Source organism: Xiphias gladius, chromosome 3 (genome assembly GCF_016859285.1).
Source record: "Xiphias gladius isolate SHS-SW01 ecotype Sanya breed wild chromosome 3, ASM1685928v1, whole genome shotgun sequence".
Lineage (NCBI taxonomy): Eukaryota > Metazoa > Chordata > Actinopteri > Istiophoriformes > Xiphiidae > Xiphias > Xiphias gladius.
Window position 1 is genome coordinate 1,448,043 of NC_053402.1, and position 19,044 is coordinate 1,467,086.

Here is a 19,044-nt window from a genome sequence, read left to right on the forward strand (position 1 = left end):
GTTTGCTCCTGTAGCTCCCTCTACCACATTAACCTCCCCCCTAATGTGCTACATTTTAGGTATTTTTGAATTAACTAAGATTTAAAGCCCTTGTATATGTTTATTATTCTTCTTCCTTGTCGGAACCTGCTGCCAGCATTACCCACAATGCAACTATCCCGCCAACAGTTGGGTCAGGGATGTGTTATGCTAGTGGCAGCTAATGTAGCCTAGAGCTGCTAGCCTCAAGCAGAGATGAGCAGCGGGCTACAGAGGTCTGGTAAGCTCCACTCTTCCTATCCCCACACCCCCAGATTTTTTTTCATTTTCATACCTGATTTTCAAACAGATTAACCAAAGGAGATTCAACATGTTAATTAGTGAGCTTTAGAGGCGCTGGGAGGAACACCACAGCCAAGCTAGCTGTTTCCCCTTGTTTCCAGTCACTGTGCTCAGCTAAGCTAAATGAGTGCTGTCAGTAGTGTTATATTTAACGTACAGACGTGAGAGTGGCATTAATCTCGAGCACATTTCCCAAAATGCCAAATTATTCATTTAATTTAACCGTTGAAGCCACTATGTGTAGAATTCTTTATTTTTACTAATATATCTTTCAATTATTTTAATGGAATAAGTTTGTGATTGTAAAAAACTGAGACACTCCTTTTGAAGTCTCTTGATTTCTTTGAACATGAGTCGTGCTTGTGAGGGAGGGGGGGGTTACCAGTGTCTGGCACAATTTGGCAATGCCAAAGTTGGACAGTTTCAAATTCAAATTCACAAAATTTCTTGAAGAGTGCAAGTGTCAGCAATAATTGATTCAAATTATTCATTCACTTGTATAATTCTGAAGACCAGGTCACAACAGCGTTTAAAACGGCTAAATCACACATCAAAATGAATGAACTCAAATGGACTCAGTGCAGTCAGTGGATTGGCTCACGGGGCGAAGTAAATCCGTAACATTTGGGTTTTTCTTTTTGAGTCGGGTTCGGCTTTAGCGAGCTTTGACCCGAATATTTGTGAGTATTTGCAGACCAGTAGAAAGATGTCTCGACAGCACTGACCGCGGAGAGAACGGAGACCCAGACAGTCGGAAGCGGAGGAAGCTACTGTAGCTCGTTCGCTGTGTTGCACCAACAACTTTCTGCTCCGGAATAAAGAATCGTGGTTCACAGAAAGTTAAGAGGCAGGAGCTGACAAAAACATCCTGGAAAGTTCTCTAATGTGACCAGGCCTTTAGTAATTATTAAAATTTTGAAATCAACCCACACAAGTAGACAACCTTGTCTACTTGTGTGTGTATGACCATGCTTGATTTAATTACACACTTTATGAGTTTTAAGTAGCTTGCTCTGTATAATTTCTCATTCGTCGGATTGGCAGCAGAATTATTACTCTCACACACACACACACAGATTCCCCCTCTCTTCTTACTTCTTACTGTAGTGTGACTTTAGAACACACCTAACCTGCTGGCTTGTAATGTTGTTGCTAGGCAACCGTCTGCCGTTGCTAAGTGATCCATTCATGAGAATGCGCATTGGAATATAGCGCTGTCGGTGCCGGTGGCGTATGCCTCTACGTGTGAGTGCTGACTACGGGACTTTGTATGTGTGGGTCAATATAACAGCAACCGACCAGGAGGTGATTAAATTAGACACACAGAGCCTCCACGTGACTCTTACAGGAAAGCCTTTACACACTCCACCGACCACATCTTCAACTTATGGACAGAAACACTCAGGAAAGGCGCCGAAGGCCCATCATGTGGATATAATGCCCAACTACCCAAACTACTCCAAACCTTTTGATTCAGTCATATGACTGTTTCTGTTCAGCAGTATATCTGACATAAGCCCACACACTGATGCAGCAAGAGATTTTATTACGTTGAAACATCTGTCTGTAGCTGATTTGAATTTGAATTTGAGAGAAAACGTGTTTGTGTGAGCTGAGAAAACGAAACGATCAGTTGGACCAGTGAACAGATGGCAGATTAAAATAGTAGACAGAGTCACTTCCATGGTTCTCATTAACACAGGGAGATGTCAACACACGCATGCACATTTCAATACTTTTATTTAACAGGACATAAAACACTACATGACACAAACTGCGTCATGTAATGTTTCCAATCCCGCCATTTAGTCCTTATTAAGTTCACAGAGCAAGTTTTTTAACATTTTTCTTTTGCAACCATGACATCTGCAGACCTCTCACTAAAACCTACTGACAAGGTTTTACACACACACACACACACACACACACACACACACACAACCAGTACGCACTCATAGCCCAGCTGCTCAATACAGCATCTAATCAAGATGGTCAAGCTGCAGAAAAACGTGGGGTCACATCTTCCAACTGCCTTTTTTTTCTTAGGACTTTATTCAGCAAGGCTTATCTTTCATAGAGTGACTTTTGTAAAAGGGTTTATGGCCCTTGGCACAACAGCCAAAGGGCCAATCCCAAAGGCTAGCTAAATAATGTTTCTTGTAGTGTGTTAAGTGTGAAAGAAATACTCAGCTAGATAAGAGAAATACATTCTAAACTAAGTTAAATACTAAACTAAAGGCTAAACTTGGCTGAATTTAGAAAAGATAATACTAGGTAAATGTTAAGTTGCTGGACTACAATGTTTAACCATGTGTCGTGGATGATAATACAATACTGCATATACTCTGAAATAAAACTGGAAAAAAAAAACCCATGTGTTATGTGTCAGTGTTAGATTTTGGTGATTTTTTTTTCTGTGCCTAAATACATGGTATCTACAAAACTAATTCATAGACTACGATCATTTATTTTCCTTTTTTTTAAAAAACTCTTTCCCACTATGGACGAGATGATAACCGTACAGTAACTTCAATGACAAATTCCATTTGACCTTTTTCATTCCATCCAAGTGTCACGTTAGCGTACTAATGTTTAATGTTAGCATAACGTTAGCTCATGTTAAAAAGCTAAAGTTAGTTACAGTACAAATATTTTTATAAAACATCGTATTTATATTAGTAATTGAACAGTCCACTTGCCGTGTGCGTCCTACAGATATCCCTCTGATGCTTTCATTGATAACGACATCTGGTGTGCTAGCTAAAAGATACTTTGACACAGTTTGAACAACCTGAGAATTTTTGTACATCTTCATAGATGAAGAAGAGTACAACTATGACTTAAAATGACCTGATAAATTATTCAAGTCCCAAAATAAAAAAAAACTCTTCATGTTATCGAATAAAGTAAAGACCGGTTTCCCAGACAGGGTATAAATGAAACCTGGAGCAGGCCTTAATCTATAATACTTAATCCTGGCTTAAAAAGTAGTTTTCTGAAATACATCTTCAATCGGGTTAAGTGACTTCTTCACGATGGAGTCTTGGTAATCAAAGAAGATAGCAAATCCATCTGTCTTTAAGAAGATCACAAAGAAGATAGACTGTAAATTAAAAGAGTGTATGTTTGTGTGTACTTCTATTTATCATATTGTGTGGACAGTCATCATTTCACACAGTTATGTTATGGGGACTTGTCTCACATTTTGGGACAAAAATGCAGGTAAGACATTATATTTTTGGGTTAAGACTTGGTTTTGGTCTGGGTTTAGGTTTAACTTTAGAGATTAAGGTAAATTTAAGGGTTTTATGTAGGCCTGTAGAGCCAACCAGCACAATGTTCTCCTACATGAATACTTTGTGTGTGTTCAGATCTCAAAGAATCAAACAAACATGCAAATAATTTAAGAAATCCCAATTAACAAATACACATTTTAGTTTGAGGTATATTTCTTCTAAACAATCCAGATTCCAAAGGTTTTTCCTAATCTGAATTTCTATTTTATTTTAATGTAAAATTTCCAGATATTCCTTCACCTGGTTAAAGTCCCTGACCAAGACCAAATTCACAGTAGACTAAATAAGACTAGAGATGAGCTGAAAACCAAATTCCCAACTTCACCTCTCTCTCTCTCGTTCTCTCTCTGTAATTAAGTCAATTAATCAATGGCAGAGTCCCCCATCGGCAGAAAATGACTATTCTACTACATAAACGCACAAATCACTGAGAGAAATGTTGAGGAAAAGTCTGTTTGTGTCTGTGATTCTGTGACAAAGAGGCCTAAGCATACATGTGAATATACAGGTAGTGTGATCTGACTGAGCCAAATACATAAGGGGTGACAATGTCACTGAAAACACACCAGGTGTTCACATTTTAAGCAGCGTGAGAAACCACTGACCTCTGTCCCCCTCTGTCGACCACCGGTGATTACAGCAGCATGGTTATTACTTTTCTCCTGTCTCAGTCTGCACTATGTGTCCTCCAGAAACTTTACCTTCTCCGTGTGTTGTCTATGTTGCTGAATGACAAGAGGCAGCTACAATTTTCCTGACATGGCATCTGGTAAAGGTGAACACACAAGACACATTTGCAATGTAAGACAAATAACAAGACACATTCCCAATTCTACACTTCATTGCAATGCTATGTGGGTTATGAGCATGTAGTGTGTTCAAACATAATGCTGTTGATGCACACTATTGTCCCACAATGCAAAGCAAAAGGGAAATGGAAGCGCTATTCACAGCTGCAAAATGGTAAATGGTGGTGAAGCAGCTCCAGAAAGATAAGAAAAAAACAAAACAAAGATACAAAAAAATAAAAATAAACAATCTTTACAAAATATTTTGTTTTCAAAGTTTAATTTTGAGTGAGATCCTACAGCACACTTATATCATTACCTTTTAGTATGAAGTGGCTGTACACTCTCTGAAAAAAACAGCGTTCTGTCATGATTAGTAGCCCTACAGAGTACTGTATACAACTAATATTTCATAGGCTATGGGACTGGGACATAGCAAAAGACTTCACCAACACCCAGCCAGTTAGTCTAGCTTGCTAGCTTCCACATTAGAAATGGAATACAACTCACCAGACTTGTTGAAAAAAGAGGAAGAATAACCTTTACCAATGTTCCTAGAATATACAGTCTAACATTCTCCAGTCAGTAGTGTACAAAAGAAGTTGACAGCGTGAAATAATAATAATACCTTTATTTATATAGCCCTAAGTGGCCTAAGAGAAGACAGTGGGTTTGCTTTCCTTATCTCCACTGGCAGGTCATTCCACAGCTGAGGGGCCTGAATAGGAAAGGTCCTATCACCTTTAGTTTTTTATTTTTCTGCAGGAATGGCCAGGAAGGACCTGCCAAAAGATCTCCCTGCTGCATTCAGGCTGGTAGCGGGTCAGGAGGTCAGCTACACATTCAGGAGCTAACCCCTTATGAGCTTTAAAAGTGATCGTTAAAGTTTTAAAATCCACTCACACACACAAACCGACTGGGAGCCAGTGAAGTGATTTTAAAACCAGAGTGAAGTGTTCCCTCCTGCTGGACCTTGTTATGAGCCTGGCTGTGGCATTTTGAATAGGTTGAAGTTTACTGAGGTTCTGTTGGGATAGGCGTGAGTAGAGAGCATTGCAGCAATCTAAACGAGAGGAAATGAATGCATGAATAACTGCTTCTAAATTCTTAACTGATAAAAATTACCTGATTTTTGAACATTTTCTGAGGTGTATAAAACTTAATTGGACGACAAAATGAATACGTTGGTTGACGTTGAGATGTTTATCAAAGATAATACACAGGTTTCTTCAAGAGTGAGCAGTGTTTGATGAGAGGGACGGACATGGGAGGAAGTGCCCACCCAGATGCCTGACGCACACGCCGTGTCCACACAGAAGGCATAGTGTGAGCAGCACGTTAGCAGAGCAGCAGCGGCTCTGGTGCTCCATGTGTGTCTACACAGGAGGCGTTCAGAGACAGTGTTGAGTTGTGGAAATGAAGTCAGGCACTATTTCCACAAATAAGTCCAAAAGTGGTTTTATCATCTTTTGAAAAGTGATATCAAGACACACACAATGGTTGCATTATCAATATATATGTTCTTACACAAAAGGTGTGTTCAACATTTTGGGTAATACACTTCTCGTATTTTCTAATCTCCCCGGGAGAGCAATATTGCTGGTGCTGGTACGTGGATTTTGTTACCTTTGGGCAGAGCCAGGCTAGCTGTTTCCCCGTTTCCAGTCTTTGTGCTAAGCTAACTGGCTGCTGGCTGTAGCTACAAATTTACAGTGTGTGAGAGTTGTATTGATCGTCTCTTTTAACTTGCAGCAAGAAATACAATATGTATATTCCCCGAAATGTCAAACTACTGTTCTAAACCAATGCCTACACAGGTAGTTGTTGACACACAGACATACACACACGGTAAACATACAGATACATGATGGAAGGACTACTTTCAGTAGATCATCATTACAATGTGTGGAATGCGGCAGAGAGATGTACTGTATGTTCTCCTACTCAGTGGGCAATGCTGTGGCACTCTCTACATCACTTTTATGCCTACTATTGATTCCTTTGCTTTATATTCTATTTGTTAGTTCATCCCAAGTTGTAGCCCACATGACATACGACAACAGACCGCGCAGCCAAGTGCGTCTAAACCTCTGCATGCGTCCTGCCTTCCCAGAGCTACAGCACCATTGGCAGCGAGATGCCAAACAAGGCTGAACCACAGACCTCTCCAAGCAGCCTGCAAACAACAAGGAAGCGTGGGAAGTGGGACGAGCAAAATCAGGACCGCCCCCAGAAATCACCTTGCAACCACAATGAGAGTGCCCTCCACGTGACATACATTCAGATTCTCAGGACTTCTCAGCAGGGTAGTGGGCCTGATGCAGTGTCATCTAGAATACTCAAAGGGCTCTGTTTTCCTGAAATAGAGCTCAGACACACACGTAAGAAAAATTTTCAGACCCAAACACGAATGGCAAACTTTTTTTGCAATTTTGGCGAACACGGGCGCTGGCGCAACCAGGCACAACCAATACACAACACCCCTAATACTGATATACATCAACCCCCAACTATGCTGTCAAGGATGGAATTAACAGGCAGCGGAAGTATGTCGGTGCAGTAGCTACTGGAATATCAGCGGGGCTGGTTATAGTTGTACAAACAATTAGGCTACAGGCAAATTCAATTAACCTCCATGGTTCCTCCCCTCCTCTGTATATTTGAAAACACTCATTTATGTCTTTAAACTATAAGAGTGTTACAAATGAAACAGCCCTTACATCTTTATCAAAAACAAGCACAAAAAAAAGGTTTGGGGATTAGAGTGGATTGGAGTTAGTATTTAGAAAAACATACAAGGTCAGTTAACTTTAAGTCCCAGTGTCTCATCTAATGATTTAAATAATTAATGAAGGCATCCAAACTGTGCCAGCAGTGCATATAGTAAGCAGGATTTTGGAGAGGTGTGTGTGTCTGCAAGTGCCATTGAGCTGGTTCTGCGGTAACAGATGTGTTACTCCAGATTATTTTACTGTTAAACTTGGAACCTGAAAAAGGAAAAGCTTACCAAACTGCGTAGAAAAACACAGTGTATTATTTACAATTAGATCCTGACTCCTGATCATGATCCAACAACGTCAACGCTGTGGCGCCATTTATGTCTAAAATTATGCACAGCCGCTTTCACAAATCGGAAACTGTAGAGGAAGCACACGTATCATTTCTGCTTTTGTGTGATGGTTACTGGTGATTAATCAGCTACACATCAAAGATCTGACATTCTACAAATTACTGTGGGCAGATCACTCACCACATAGAGAAAGAAGTAGCCTGCCCGATGTTTCTGCAGGGCGCTGAGTCACCGGATTACTCTCATAAGGATGATATTATTGGTGTTGTTTCTCAGCCTCATAAAAAGATCTATTTTGATGCCTACATCAAGTTGCAGTAGATGAAGAAGTCTGTTTGCATCTGTTTTGTGCCAAAACTTGCACCAAATTATTGACACCAATAATGAGGCCTTATACCAACAACTAGTGGAGAACATCACCATCCACGGAGTGGAGAATGGCCTGGTCCTGAACTGAGAAAACTAAGCAGCTCATCCTGGACATCAGGAAACAGGCTCCCCCTCTGCAGCCCCCTGACCATCAATAAGAATGAGTTTGAGTGGGTGGACAACCTTAGGTTTCTGGGCTTCCACATCACCAGGAACCTGAGCTGGTCAACTAATACCACAGCCACAGTCGAAAGAGCTCAGCAGCGGCTTCAATTCATCAGGCAGCTGAAAAAAGTCAGACTGAGCCGTCAGCCCCTCAAAGAGGCCCACAGAGGACTCATAGGCCCTGTTCAGACCTGGCATTAACATGTTTCTCGGGTGATCCGATCACAAGCGCAGGTGAGAATGCACTCAAGATGCAACAAGGAAGCATTTGAGATCCGATCACTCTGACCACATTTGGAGGTGGTCTGGGCCACATATGGCTAAATTCTTGTAGGAGTGCGAGTGCAAATGTATCCTGGGCCACATCTAAGGATCAACCTCTTCTCGCCAGTTTCATAATGAACCTAAAATACTATCACACTTCTCACAGTGTTTCCCATGCATTGATTTATTTGAGGCGGCCAAACATTGACCACCACATACTGATTTTCTATTTTTTTAATATTTCAAATGGGTAAAATCTATCTAGAGCTGTGCGCAGCGCATTATTCATTCAGCCACTCCTTGCTCCGCTCTATCTCTCTCTCTCACACACACACACACACACACACATTGACAGTGACTGTCAGAATCGGACTGGCTGACAACAACACCACATTTGGTTTTTTATACTGAACTGACGTATGTGTTTATTTGCATATAGAGCACGGAGGTGAGATCTGATCACAAATGGTCACTCGGGACACATGTGGAGACTGATGTTAATGCTAGGTGTGAACAGGGCCTCTGTACTCTTACCGTTGCAGGAACAAAGCATGGGCCATTGTCAAGCCCCTTTTACACAGCCCGTTCAATGTTGCCCCTTTATTTCGCCTCACCGTTCTGTATAAAAGGTACGAACACGTAATGGAAGGTCACTGTCGTTCTGCCTTTAAGCTGGCAGCGGAGGTAGTCACAGAGCCGAGTCGAGGTCTGTGTAAAAGGACAGCTGCCATGGCGGGACAGATGCCGAAGCTGCTGTGTTGCTCGTCACGCCTCTGATTCCAGAACATCTGAATGCCACGAAAATCACACATGGGGGAAGTGGCATTATTATGCCGGCTTTGTTGGGTTCAGTGTAAACAAACAAAGCCGGCATAATCACGGGTCTTCCTGATGGGAATATAGCGGGAGCTCTGTTTAAAACAGGCTTCAGAGACCCCCATCACCCAGGACACGTTGGCGGAGCCTGCGGAGGAACACAGGCTACGATCTGCAACACCACAGATCAAAGAGTATCAGTAGACCCTGAACCAGATTCAGCATCAGCTTCTTCCCAGCAGCAACAAGACTGGTTGCTTTGGCTGTGAAGTACCTCAATCTCACAGAGACTTCGGTGTCCTAGCACACACACACACACACACACACACACACACACACACACACACACACACACAAACACACTCTCTGTCTCTCTCTCTCTCTCTCTTCATTTCAAAAACACTTGTTTATATATTGGTGTTAGATGTTGCTACACTGTGGTGCAATGTGTGCAATATAAATCCAGTATTACACTGTAACTGCTGCTGCAGTAGCCTACTGGAAATGCTGTTAATATTATCGCTACTCTTATTGTAAAATGTATAGGTACATTTTTTTTATTTTATTGTTCTGCTTTATTATTTATTGTAATTTGTTAACTTCTTTAACTTGCACAAGAATTCCCATATGCTATATGTACTTTGTGCCTGTTTAAGTGCCAATAAAGTCTCTAAAGAATCTTCTCTCTCTTTCCATTGTTCCCTGCATTTCCTCTGTGAGAAAAAAAAGCTTGAGTGTGTGTGTGTTTGTGTGTGTGTGTGTGTGTGTGTGTGTGTGTGTGTGTGTGTGTGTGTGTGTGTGTGTGTGTGTGTGTGTGTGTGTGTGTGTGTGTGTGTGTGTTGTGTGTGCTTCTATGGGTGTGTAATGTACACAGCATGTGGCTGACTGACTGGTCAGATAAGCCACTGCTGTCAGCAAACAAAACTTTATATCTTTTTCAAAATTAATTCCTGAAGAAATACATAGAATCAAAACCCATTTAATAGAATGAATATTCATTCCTGTTACAACCAGACAGCAGCATAGATCTCAAAACCTGGGCATCTAAAACCACAACTCTCTGCATGGCTGGTCTAGGAATGAACTTAATCCTTGTCTGAAAAAGAGTCCCACAAAAGCTTGTAGTTGCAGCAACCAGATGTCTTCTTATTTCTTATATGTGATGTACACACAGCAGTGGCTAGCTTAGCCTCGCGCATGTGTGTAATGTGTGTCAGCGTGCTAATCCTTGATGACAGGCATCCAGACACACACACACACACACACACACACACACACACACACACACACACACACACACACACACACACGTTGCCCTTTGTCGCTTTTGGGGACATTACAGAGACTTGCATTAATTTCCTGCAGACTAACCCTACCCTTAACCATTGCCCAAAAAAATCCCCTTTTTCCCAATTGGGGACACGGCTTTTGTCGACAAGCTGTCCCCAATTAACTGGTCTTAAGTCTGAAATTTGTCCCCAAAAGTAGCATATGAGACACAGACACAGACACAGACACACACACACACACACACACACACACACACACACACACACACACACACACACACTCTTGTTTCAACTGCAGCACATATATTAAAATGACAGTATATGTGTCTGGAAAAGGAAAATGCACTGAAGACAATGGAAAATGGAGCAAAACTCCTTTGTGTCAAGCTGAGAGAGAGATAAGATGTTCACAACCTATATTAATAAAGCAAAACAATGAGATAAGACTAAAATAAAACTACATAACTACAATGTGGAATCAAAGTACATCTTTTCATTCCATATTCTCATGTTTTCATGCAGATAAGTAGATTCAATCACATATTTTTTTGAAAATTTTTGGCCACTAGGGGGCAGCAGAACGAGCTGTAAACACAGCATAATAGCTGCACGGGGCTCTATTTTTGTAGCATGGCGCAGATAGCCGTCAAGCGCGCCCCGCTCACCGTGCCTGGGGGGCTGCCAAGCGTATTTTGGTGCTTTCGCCTGGCGCACCTGCAGTGCAATTGGAAACAGGGTTGGATCAGAAAGACTACATTATTATACATCATGGGTGGGTGTGTTAGAGGTTGTGAAAATCTTGGCCCACCAAATTCACCTCTTTCATCTCCTTTTTAAAATAACACTTTTGTTTCTGGGATCAAAACTATCAAATTTAACTTTGACAATTTCTGTCACATCATGTTCACATCACAGCCACACATCCTCCTGTACTCCAATTAAAATGCAAAGCTCCACACGACACCCGGGTCTGACTTGATAAAAAGAAGATGGCGCGCGCACAGTCTCTGCCCCACTTACCAGGTGATTTGGATGGAGACACTGGGGGAGGACCAGCAGGAACAGACGGTCCTGAGGACATTATTAGCGCTGGGAGAGATTTTAATTGATCTACGATTTTTCATGAGACTGTGTGAACTGTTTTCCGTGTGTCAGTATCCAACACTGACTGGCTGTTGATTTGATGTAGAAACTGTAGAATAATTAATTATAACGACAAGTTTGATGCGTACGTAAGCATTACGTTTTCTGTGGTCATTTTGCTACAGCCTGGTGCTTGTTGCACGCAGATGAACCAGCAGGTCTGCCGTGATTATACGTGGCCTGACAGTGCGCAACATCAGTCCAGTTAAAGTCTGAAGATGGAACAGATAACTGGCTCCCTTCAGATGTTCTGTGAGGAGCGTCACCAGATTAAATCAACTTTCTTACCGTGTGATCGCATGTCAGCTGGTTGAAAAACGACGAACAAATAAAGGTGTTTGTGTAATTTCAGGGTGGTACGTATGGGTGTGCCTTCAGCAAATAAAGTGACCAAATTATTATGGAATATAAACGCACTGAGCTATCAACCTGCTCTGGACCACTGGCTCGCGTGGGCAGTGGACCACCTAAGACGCACTGGTTCATGGCGCCAAGGTTGCAGTGTGCCACTGAACAGGCATCGCCACTCCCTCAGCTATGTCACTAGGATACCAGACTGGCACAAGTGAGGAAATAAACTCAACGTAGTGGGATACCAGCTCGCCAATGCGACACTGCCTTCTGCACCATCCACCGACATGAAAATAGAGCCCATTATTGCCATGCAAAGTTTTTAATGGCTTACGTGTGTGTGAGCAAACAGCTGCCTATCTAAGTGATGTGAAGTGAGTCATTTAATTCAATCAATTATCAAGCAGCCGTGGTGACAAAGAGCAGCAATATAATAATAATAATAATGCCCTAAGAATGAACAAAAAGACAAATTTATGAGGTAAAGTCCTTTGTCCACCTACTGCACCAACAATAAAACATTCTGTAGCCAACTGGGCGATAGTTGGGCAAAAGACAACGTTCTGACCTATTCAGTATCTGTGAATACTAATTTTCTTACAAGAGGCTCAGCTTCAGTTCCCTTGTCAGAAGAAAGCTCCAGTGAACTGTGAAGTACACAGTTCTGACTCTGCCTTTCACCTCAAGAAACACCTGGTACCAGGTGCTAGAAAGCACTGCAGAGGTTGGTGGCAATTCCCAGTGGGTTGTCACTGTGAGTAACACCTTATGCATTACACATAATCATGAATTATGTGAATAATAACGAATTACTGCCGCTTAATAATTGCAGTTTAACATAAATGGGGGAATCTCTGTCTGTCGATTATCTCGACAACCGCTCATCCAAAACACTTTACAGTTGACACTGCGCTTCCTTGGGTTCTCGACAATGCACCCGCAAAGTTTAAAGCCGATTGGATGAGCGGTTGATGAAAAAATCAAAGGACAGACAGACAGAGATTTCTCTATTTATTAGTAGGATGTAGTGAAGACTTTGCAGGAATTTAATAAAAGGTATTGTGCTTTGTGTGGGTATTGTGTATTCTTTGGCGAAATGGAAGTTATTACTATATTGACATGTGTGATTCCAGTGGATAATTTCCAGTGAGAAACATTTTGTCTTCACTTAGAGACTATTTTTACAGAGGAGCACAGAGGACTGACTGAGAGCTTCGTCACATGGTGCGATGACAATCACCTGAAGCTCGATATCATCAAGGCCAATGAGCTTCTGGTGGACTTCCAGAGGAACAGGACGCCCCCACTCCTGGTTGTCATCCAGGGAGAGGAGGTGAAGAGGGTGGGCTCCTCAGTCGGATTCCTTCTATGTGTTCACACGCTTGGCCAATAAAGCTGATTCTGATAGGACACAGAGCTGTAGCCATGACAGTAGACAATGCTTCCAATATGGATGTTGCTGCAAAGAAGCTACAAATTCTAAAACGTGGCTGCTTCACACACATCTTCCACCCGGCAGCACAGAAGAGCTACACAACAATCTACAACAGTTTGGAGGTGGGCAAACCGGGACCAGTGGCCCCACTTTCGGTATCCGACCACATGTGGAATATGGTGACGACAGATGGCCGGAAGTACAACCCAAAAACATAATGCCTCCAGACACAGCAGAGGCAAAAAAACAAGCTAATCACAGAAAGAAGTAATGATGGTATTGTAATGTAACAACGCAGGTAAGGAGGATTTACCACTAATTAATTATACTAGAAACTAGAAGATTGTCTCCGTGTGTGTGTGTATGTGTGAGAGTCACATCTGCAGTACAGGACAACAGACTGTGTATATGTTGTATCTTCTGGTACCTATGTGTATTTGTTATTTCATGACCATGTCTGTCTTTTCCTCTTTCTAGTTCAGAATTGATTTGGGTTTATTCATATGATTGATCAATCAAACTGTCCTGTCCTTTTTTTAAATTCACTTATTTATTGAATTACAGTATTAATTACTTTTTTTTTTTTTTTTTTTTTGGTAATACCTTAGCACACTTAGTGTGTTTTTTTTTTAATTTACATTTTAGGATGTAAAGTGTTTAGTTTAAAACAAAAATATTTCAACTCACCTTCAACTTATGTACTGAATGTCAAAAGCATAGTATGCAGCGAGAGCAACGGGATATTTTAACATGTGCACTTATGCAGTACTGTACGAACAACAAAAAGAAAAAAAAAGCTTTAAATACAAACTAAATTAAAGAAAGATGCGGGAAATGAAGAATCTGATCTGAGTCACTCGTGGCAGACTGGAGCCAGTAAATGTGACTCAGAGCTGACACGGTGAGAAGCTCACCATGAGTGTTTGTCCATATGTGTGAAAGAGAGGAAGAGAGATAAGTGTGGTTTTTGCCTGTCTCTCTCTCTCTCTCTCTCTCTCTCTCGCAAACACACACACACACACACACGCACACGCACACACACACACACACACACACACACACACACACACACACACACACACACACACACACACACACACACACACACACACACCATCTGTCGTCCGTTACTGCTCCATCTGACCCCCTCTAACTGTTTCTTTCTCAAACAAACAAACACAGGGGAGTTCTGTCCAAATCTGAGAGCATTACAAAAGATGCAGATACAGAACAATAAGTTTAGTAATCCTACATCTGAGGCTTAGCTAGTTCAGCACAGCTACCAACCTTCACATTAACAAATAACACAGTATTGCTTTTACATTCTCGAACGGCTATTCCTAAAACAAAGTATTACCATACAGTTCACAAGTCTGTCCTGGTAAACACGAAGTTAAGGCACGGCAGCCATGTCGGAAGTTCTTTGTTGACCTAAACTGGTCGCTAATTTCCGAAAAACAAACCAATTCGGGAAGAATCGTTGCTGACATGGTCCTACACTGGATCAGTTCTCAGTTTTTAATGTATCCTTATACTTGTTTGGTACTGGCATGTTAAAAATTAATAAACCCCACGTAGTAAATTCACATTAGTGACCTAATTTTATTCTCGCAACTGCACACACAGAAACAGCACAGATGGACGACCCGATTACTGCCCAGCACTGTTTTTAATATTACCAACTGACATGATACAATTAGGCTACAATGGTCATTGTATACAAAATTTAAAGCACAGTAATTCCGTAACTTAAACTTACTTCTATTGCTGAATATCTTTTCTTACTTCTCACTGGAAAAGTTAGTTCAGGCTATAGGTACTTTAGGATAATTATGCTCATCATTCGTCTTCTTTTTCTGTTTTTTTTTTGTTTTTTTTAATCACAAAATACCCAGATTTTCAAAAAAAATGACCACAATGGTTTAAATGACTTTTTTGTGCCCATGCACCTAAAACTTCTTTTGTTTGGTGTTCCAAGAACATTTTGACCTCCATAGTGTGGAGCCCAACTGATAAATCGACCAGGTTGATATATTGGCTGATCTATCATTGCAGATATATTGGTATCTGCATATATGTTAGTTGATAAAATACAAGAAATTGAAGTATAGAAATACAAGTTCTGTTTTGAAATACTGTCACTCAGTAAATTTCTTGGTTGCAATTGTCATAAAAAAAAAAAAACAACTTTAAGGGAATCTTATCAAAACTGTTTGTGTTAGAGGTTGTGTAAAGAAAATTACTATCAGCCGATATATCTTTGTCGGAAAATTCTGTATCACTATCGGCCTCATATCGGCCGGAACTGGGTGTATGCGCGTGTTTGAACAAAATTCTCTTGCAACTGTCAAGCAGTTCTTCCAAAATTAAGGAAGAAAAAAAATGGAGACACATCGATGAAATATGGATCAGCGTCAAATTTTTGTGCTGACTTTTCATCTAGAGCCAACATCAGGTTGACAGTTTGGGGTTTTAGTAAAATTTCTCAACAACTTTTAGATGTGTGGCCATGAAATTTAGTACAGAGATTCATGGTGCCGAGAGGATGAATCCTAGTTACTTTGGTGATAAGCTGATTTTCGTCGAACACCTCCTGCAGGTCAGAAGTTTGACTTGTCCGGTGAAATATCTCAACATCTACTTCATGCACTGGCACAGATTTTTACAGACATTCTTGTTCCCAGAAGATGTATCCCATTGACTTTGGTGATCCCTTGACTCTCCTCTGGCGACGCCATCAGGTTGGCATTTCGGCTTAAGGTAAATATCTCGACAACTATTGGAGGGATTGCCATGAAACATGTCCCACTCATTCATGTCCCCCTCAGGATCAACTGTAATCACTATGGTGATCCCTTGACTCTCCTCTAGCTCCATTATCTGGTTAGAAAATCAAGCTGTCCAACGCTTTGGTTTACTGCAAAACTAATAACATTCCCATCAGCTAATCGGCAAATGTTAGCATGATGACACACTAACCTATGATTGTGACCTTGTTAAATATAATATGTGCTGAACATCCGCATGTTAACATTGTTATTATGAGAATGCTGATGTTACCAATGCACAAGTGACCAAAGGTACAGCCTCACAGAGCCACTATAATGGCTGGAGACTCTTAGTCTTATTGGTCTATGGTGGGAGCAACTATAATCTGTAGCATAGTACTAAGATAAGGAAACGCACAATTCAATAATGCAAATTACTGGTTACTGCAGCTGTGAGGGAGAGTTCAAAATGTTGCTGATGCAAATTGAATTCAAACGATCCCACCTGTTCTACCTGTTCCCAGGTAAAATCTATTATTTGCTTATGTGTGTTATGTCCAGCAGAGCCCACGCCCCTCTCTCCAGCAACTTCACTAGTTTCTCATGAGGATTCTCAGATGATCCAAGGCATGCTTAGCCCTTCACCCTGCTTCTCCTTTAGGTCAACCTGGGATTTACACTGATCGATTGCCCTCCTTTCTTCAACACCTCAAAGGGATAAACAGAAGAAATCACCAGTATCATTCGAACGCGCCTACACACACACCAAACCCAGAGCATAATGTACAGGACTGGTTTGCTTGACTACGCTTGGTTGGGTGTCTGTATATGTGATTGTTATTAGCAATAGTGGCGTGCATATGGCCTCACCTTCAACTGAACCCACACAGATTCATACACACACGCATGCACTCTTCCAGACTCTTATCTCTCTTCCCCAGAGAAGCCGGTCCTGACTTCCTGCAATCGCTTAGGACTCCCTCAGTTTGCCCACATTCAGGAAGAGAGTGTGTGTGTGTGTGGCCTCAAAAATAGCTTCCTGTAGATAAACAAACAAAGGGCTAACTGATATGCTCACCTTTTACCCTTTCTTCTTGCTTTAAATGATTTTCACTAATACACTCTTTGAAGTAATTTAAAGCCCAACAAGACCACTTCGCAGTGGTGGTCGTCAGCGGCTACAACTGGAAGCGTCTGTAATCAGAGGACTTCACTACTCAGACACATCTCCTGTGTGGAAGTAAACCAGATGGAACGCTGCTACGTGGGATTTCAAACCACATGGGCCCACTAGCACTTTTCTAGGCACTGCTCCATCCAAGGTGGACAATAAACAATGCTGTGAGAACTGTACACTCTGTGACTGCTGAAAAACAACATTCAAATGATATTAGAATTGATCTTACGTATGACATACTATTTCAGGCATATAACTTTTACGAAATAATAAAATCATATGGATCCAAAATAAGGTGTTCAGGTGCACCTCTTTGTTTCGATATAGGGTTTAACTGTATAAAAAATTTGTTTCATCGGTATTTAGCTAAAAGTCAACTTTAAAGAACTTGATCATTCATCTGCGTTTAGAAAATGAGTCCAATTCACTGCAGCTCACACTTAATGATAATAGCTCCTTTACTGTGATACTGTACCTAAAATGACTTCTATAAGCACAACAGACCAACTGAACTAGTCGGTCTTGTGGTCCAACAGAGGGTCTTCAGCTCAGTATTGCATGCCCTGTTGACACATGATGTACACTTAACTGATAAATAATGATCGAGGGCACTAGCAATCCAAGCCACGCGGATTGGATAATCACAACACCGAAGCAGCTGAAAAGCAGTGTGTAGAAGTATTTTGGGTTCCACACTGTACATGGTAAAATTACCAACAGAGACAAGACTGCTTGCTGACTGTAACAAGCAGTCACCTTACCCTACAATGACAACAAACTCACAGACTCACCTGCTAGCTGCAACATGACTGAGGCAGCAGGGGCACCAGAAATGAGTGGCGCAACGCCAACTGTACCACCTCGTCTGATGCTTACGTTACACGATAGCGTCGTGTTTGAACAAATTACATGCTAGTTTCAACTAGTTTGAACCTGACTCTTCGAAAAAGTGACAGCTCAAGTCTGGGCCTCAAAATATATTGAACTTTTGAGGTTTGGGGTTTTTGAGTATAAAGGGTTTTGCAAATTTTGGGCTGCAACAGGGCAGGGCACACTAACAGGATGTGCTGGTACCGAGTGGAGGTAAATCAATTTATGCTTCATCGAGGTGTGGATCTAGAGTACAGTCCACATTGTTGTAAATTTTGGGCTGCATGAGGACGGTCCACTGTCCTGACACACCATTCCAACAGTCAGCTGCTGTACTGCTGCTGGTCCGTGTGTGGCCCCCTGGCCTCTGTAGTTTTTGCGGTGTGACCAGCATGAGGTCCCACGAAAAGCCCAGTAAAAACAACAACAGTCAAGGTTCTGCATCTGAGGCTGTTGGCAGAAGACGGCAGGGGGAAGATAATCTAGGTTTGTTAGCACAATAACGTTATTGAGCTCAGTTTTCTGTTCTAGTTTCATTCAAAATTCTGATGCTCATTAACCAAACGGTCCCAGAGCTATTTTTGAAACAAAAGGATTGAATAAAGGAAGAAAGGCTACTAACCTTAATTATGCTGTTGCTGTACTGTCCAGTTGTTAAGATGGTGGAACGTGAAAAATGCAAATACCTGTACAATGTAATACAATGCAAATGGCACTAAAATAAACATCAGTTACCTTAGTTATTAATGCTCAGTTTTACATTGACTACTTCAGTTGTTTGTGTGCTGACTCAGTTATGTATATGAATATATATGAGAATATTTTGAGAATGCTTTTTGCTGTGGTGGTGCTACGGTGGACTGTATTATATGAAGGGGTGCTTCTGATATTTTGTCTACCTCACGCCTTCACAAACTACAGT

General features: G+C 41.4%; 1 protein-coding gene across 2 annotated transcripts in view; it reads right to left on the bottom strand.

The window, feature by feature from the left end:
* tanc2a (tetratricopeptide repeat, ankyrin repeat and coiled-coil containing 2a) overlaps positions 1 to 19,044 on the bottom strand; it is a 68,963-nt gene that overhangs the window by 43,432 nt on the left and 6,487 nt on the right. The window contains exon 2 of one of the 2 annotated variants that reach the window (XM_040119868.1): positions 4,223 to 4,383. The exons of the other annotated variant lie outside the window; for it this stretch is intronic. The gene's annotated coding sequence lies outside the window, so the exon portion shown is untranslated. The remainder of the gene's footprint in view (positions 1 to 4,222; positions 4,384 to 19,044) is intronic. 2 annotated transcript variants of the gene reach the window in all.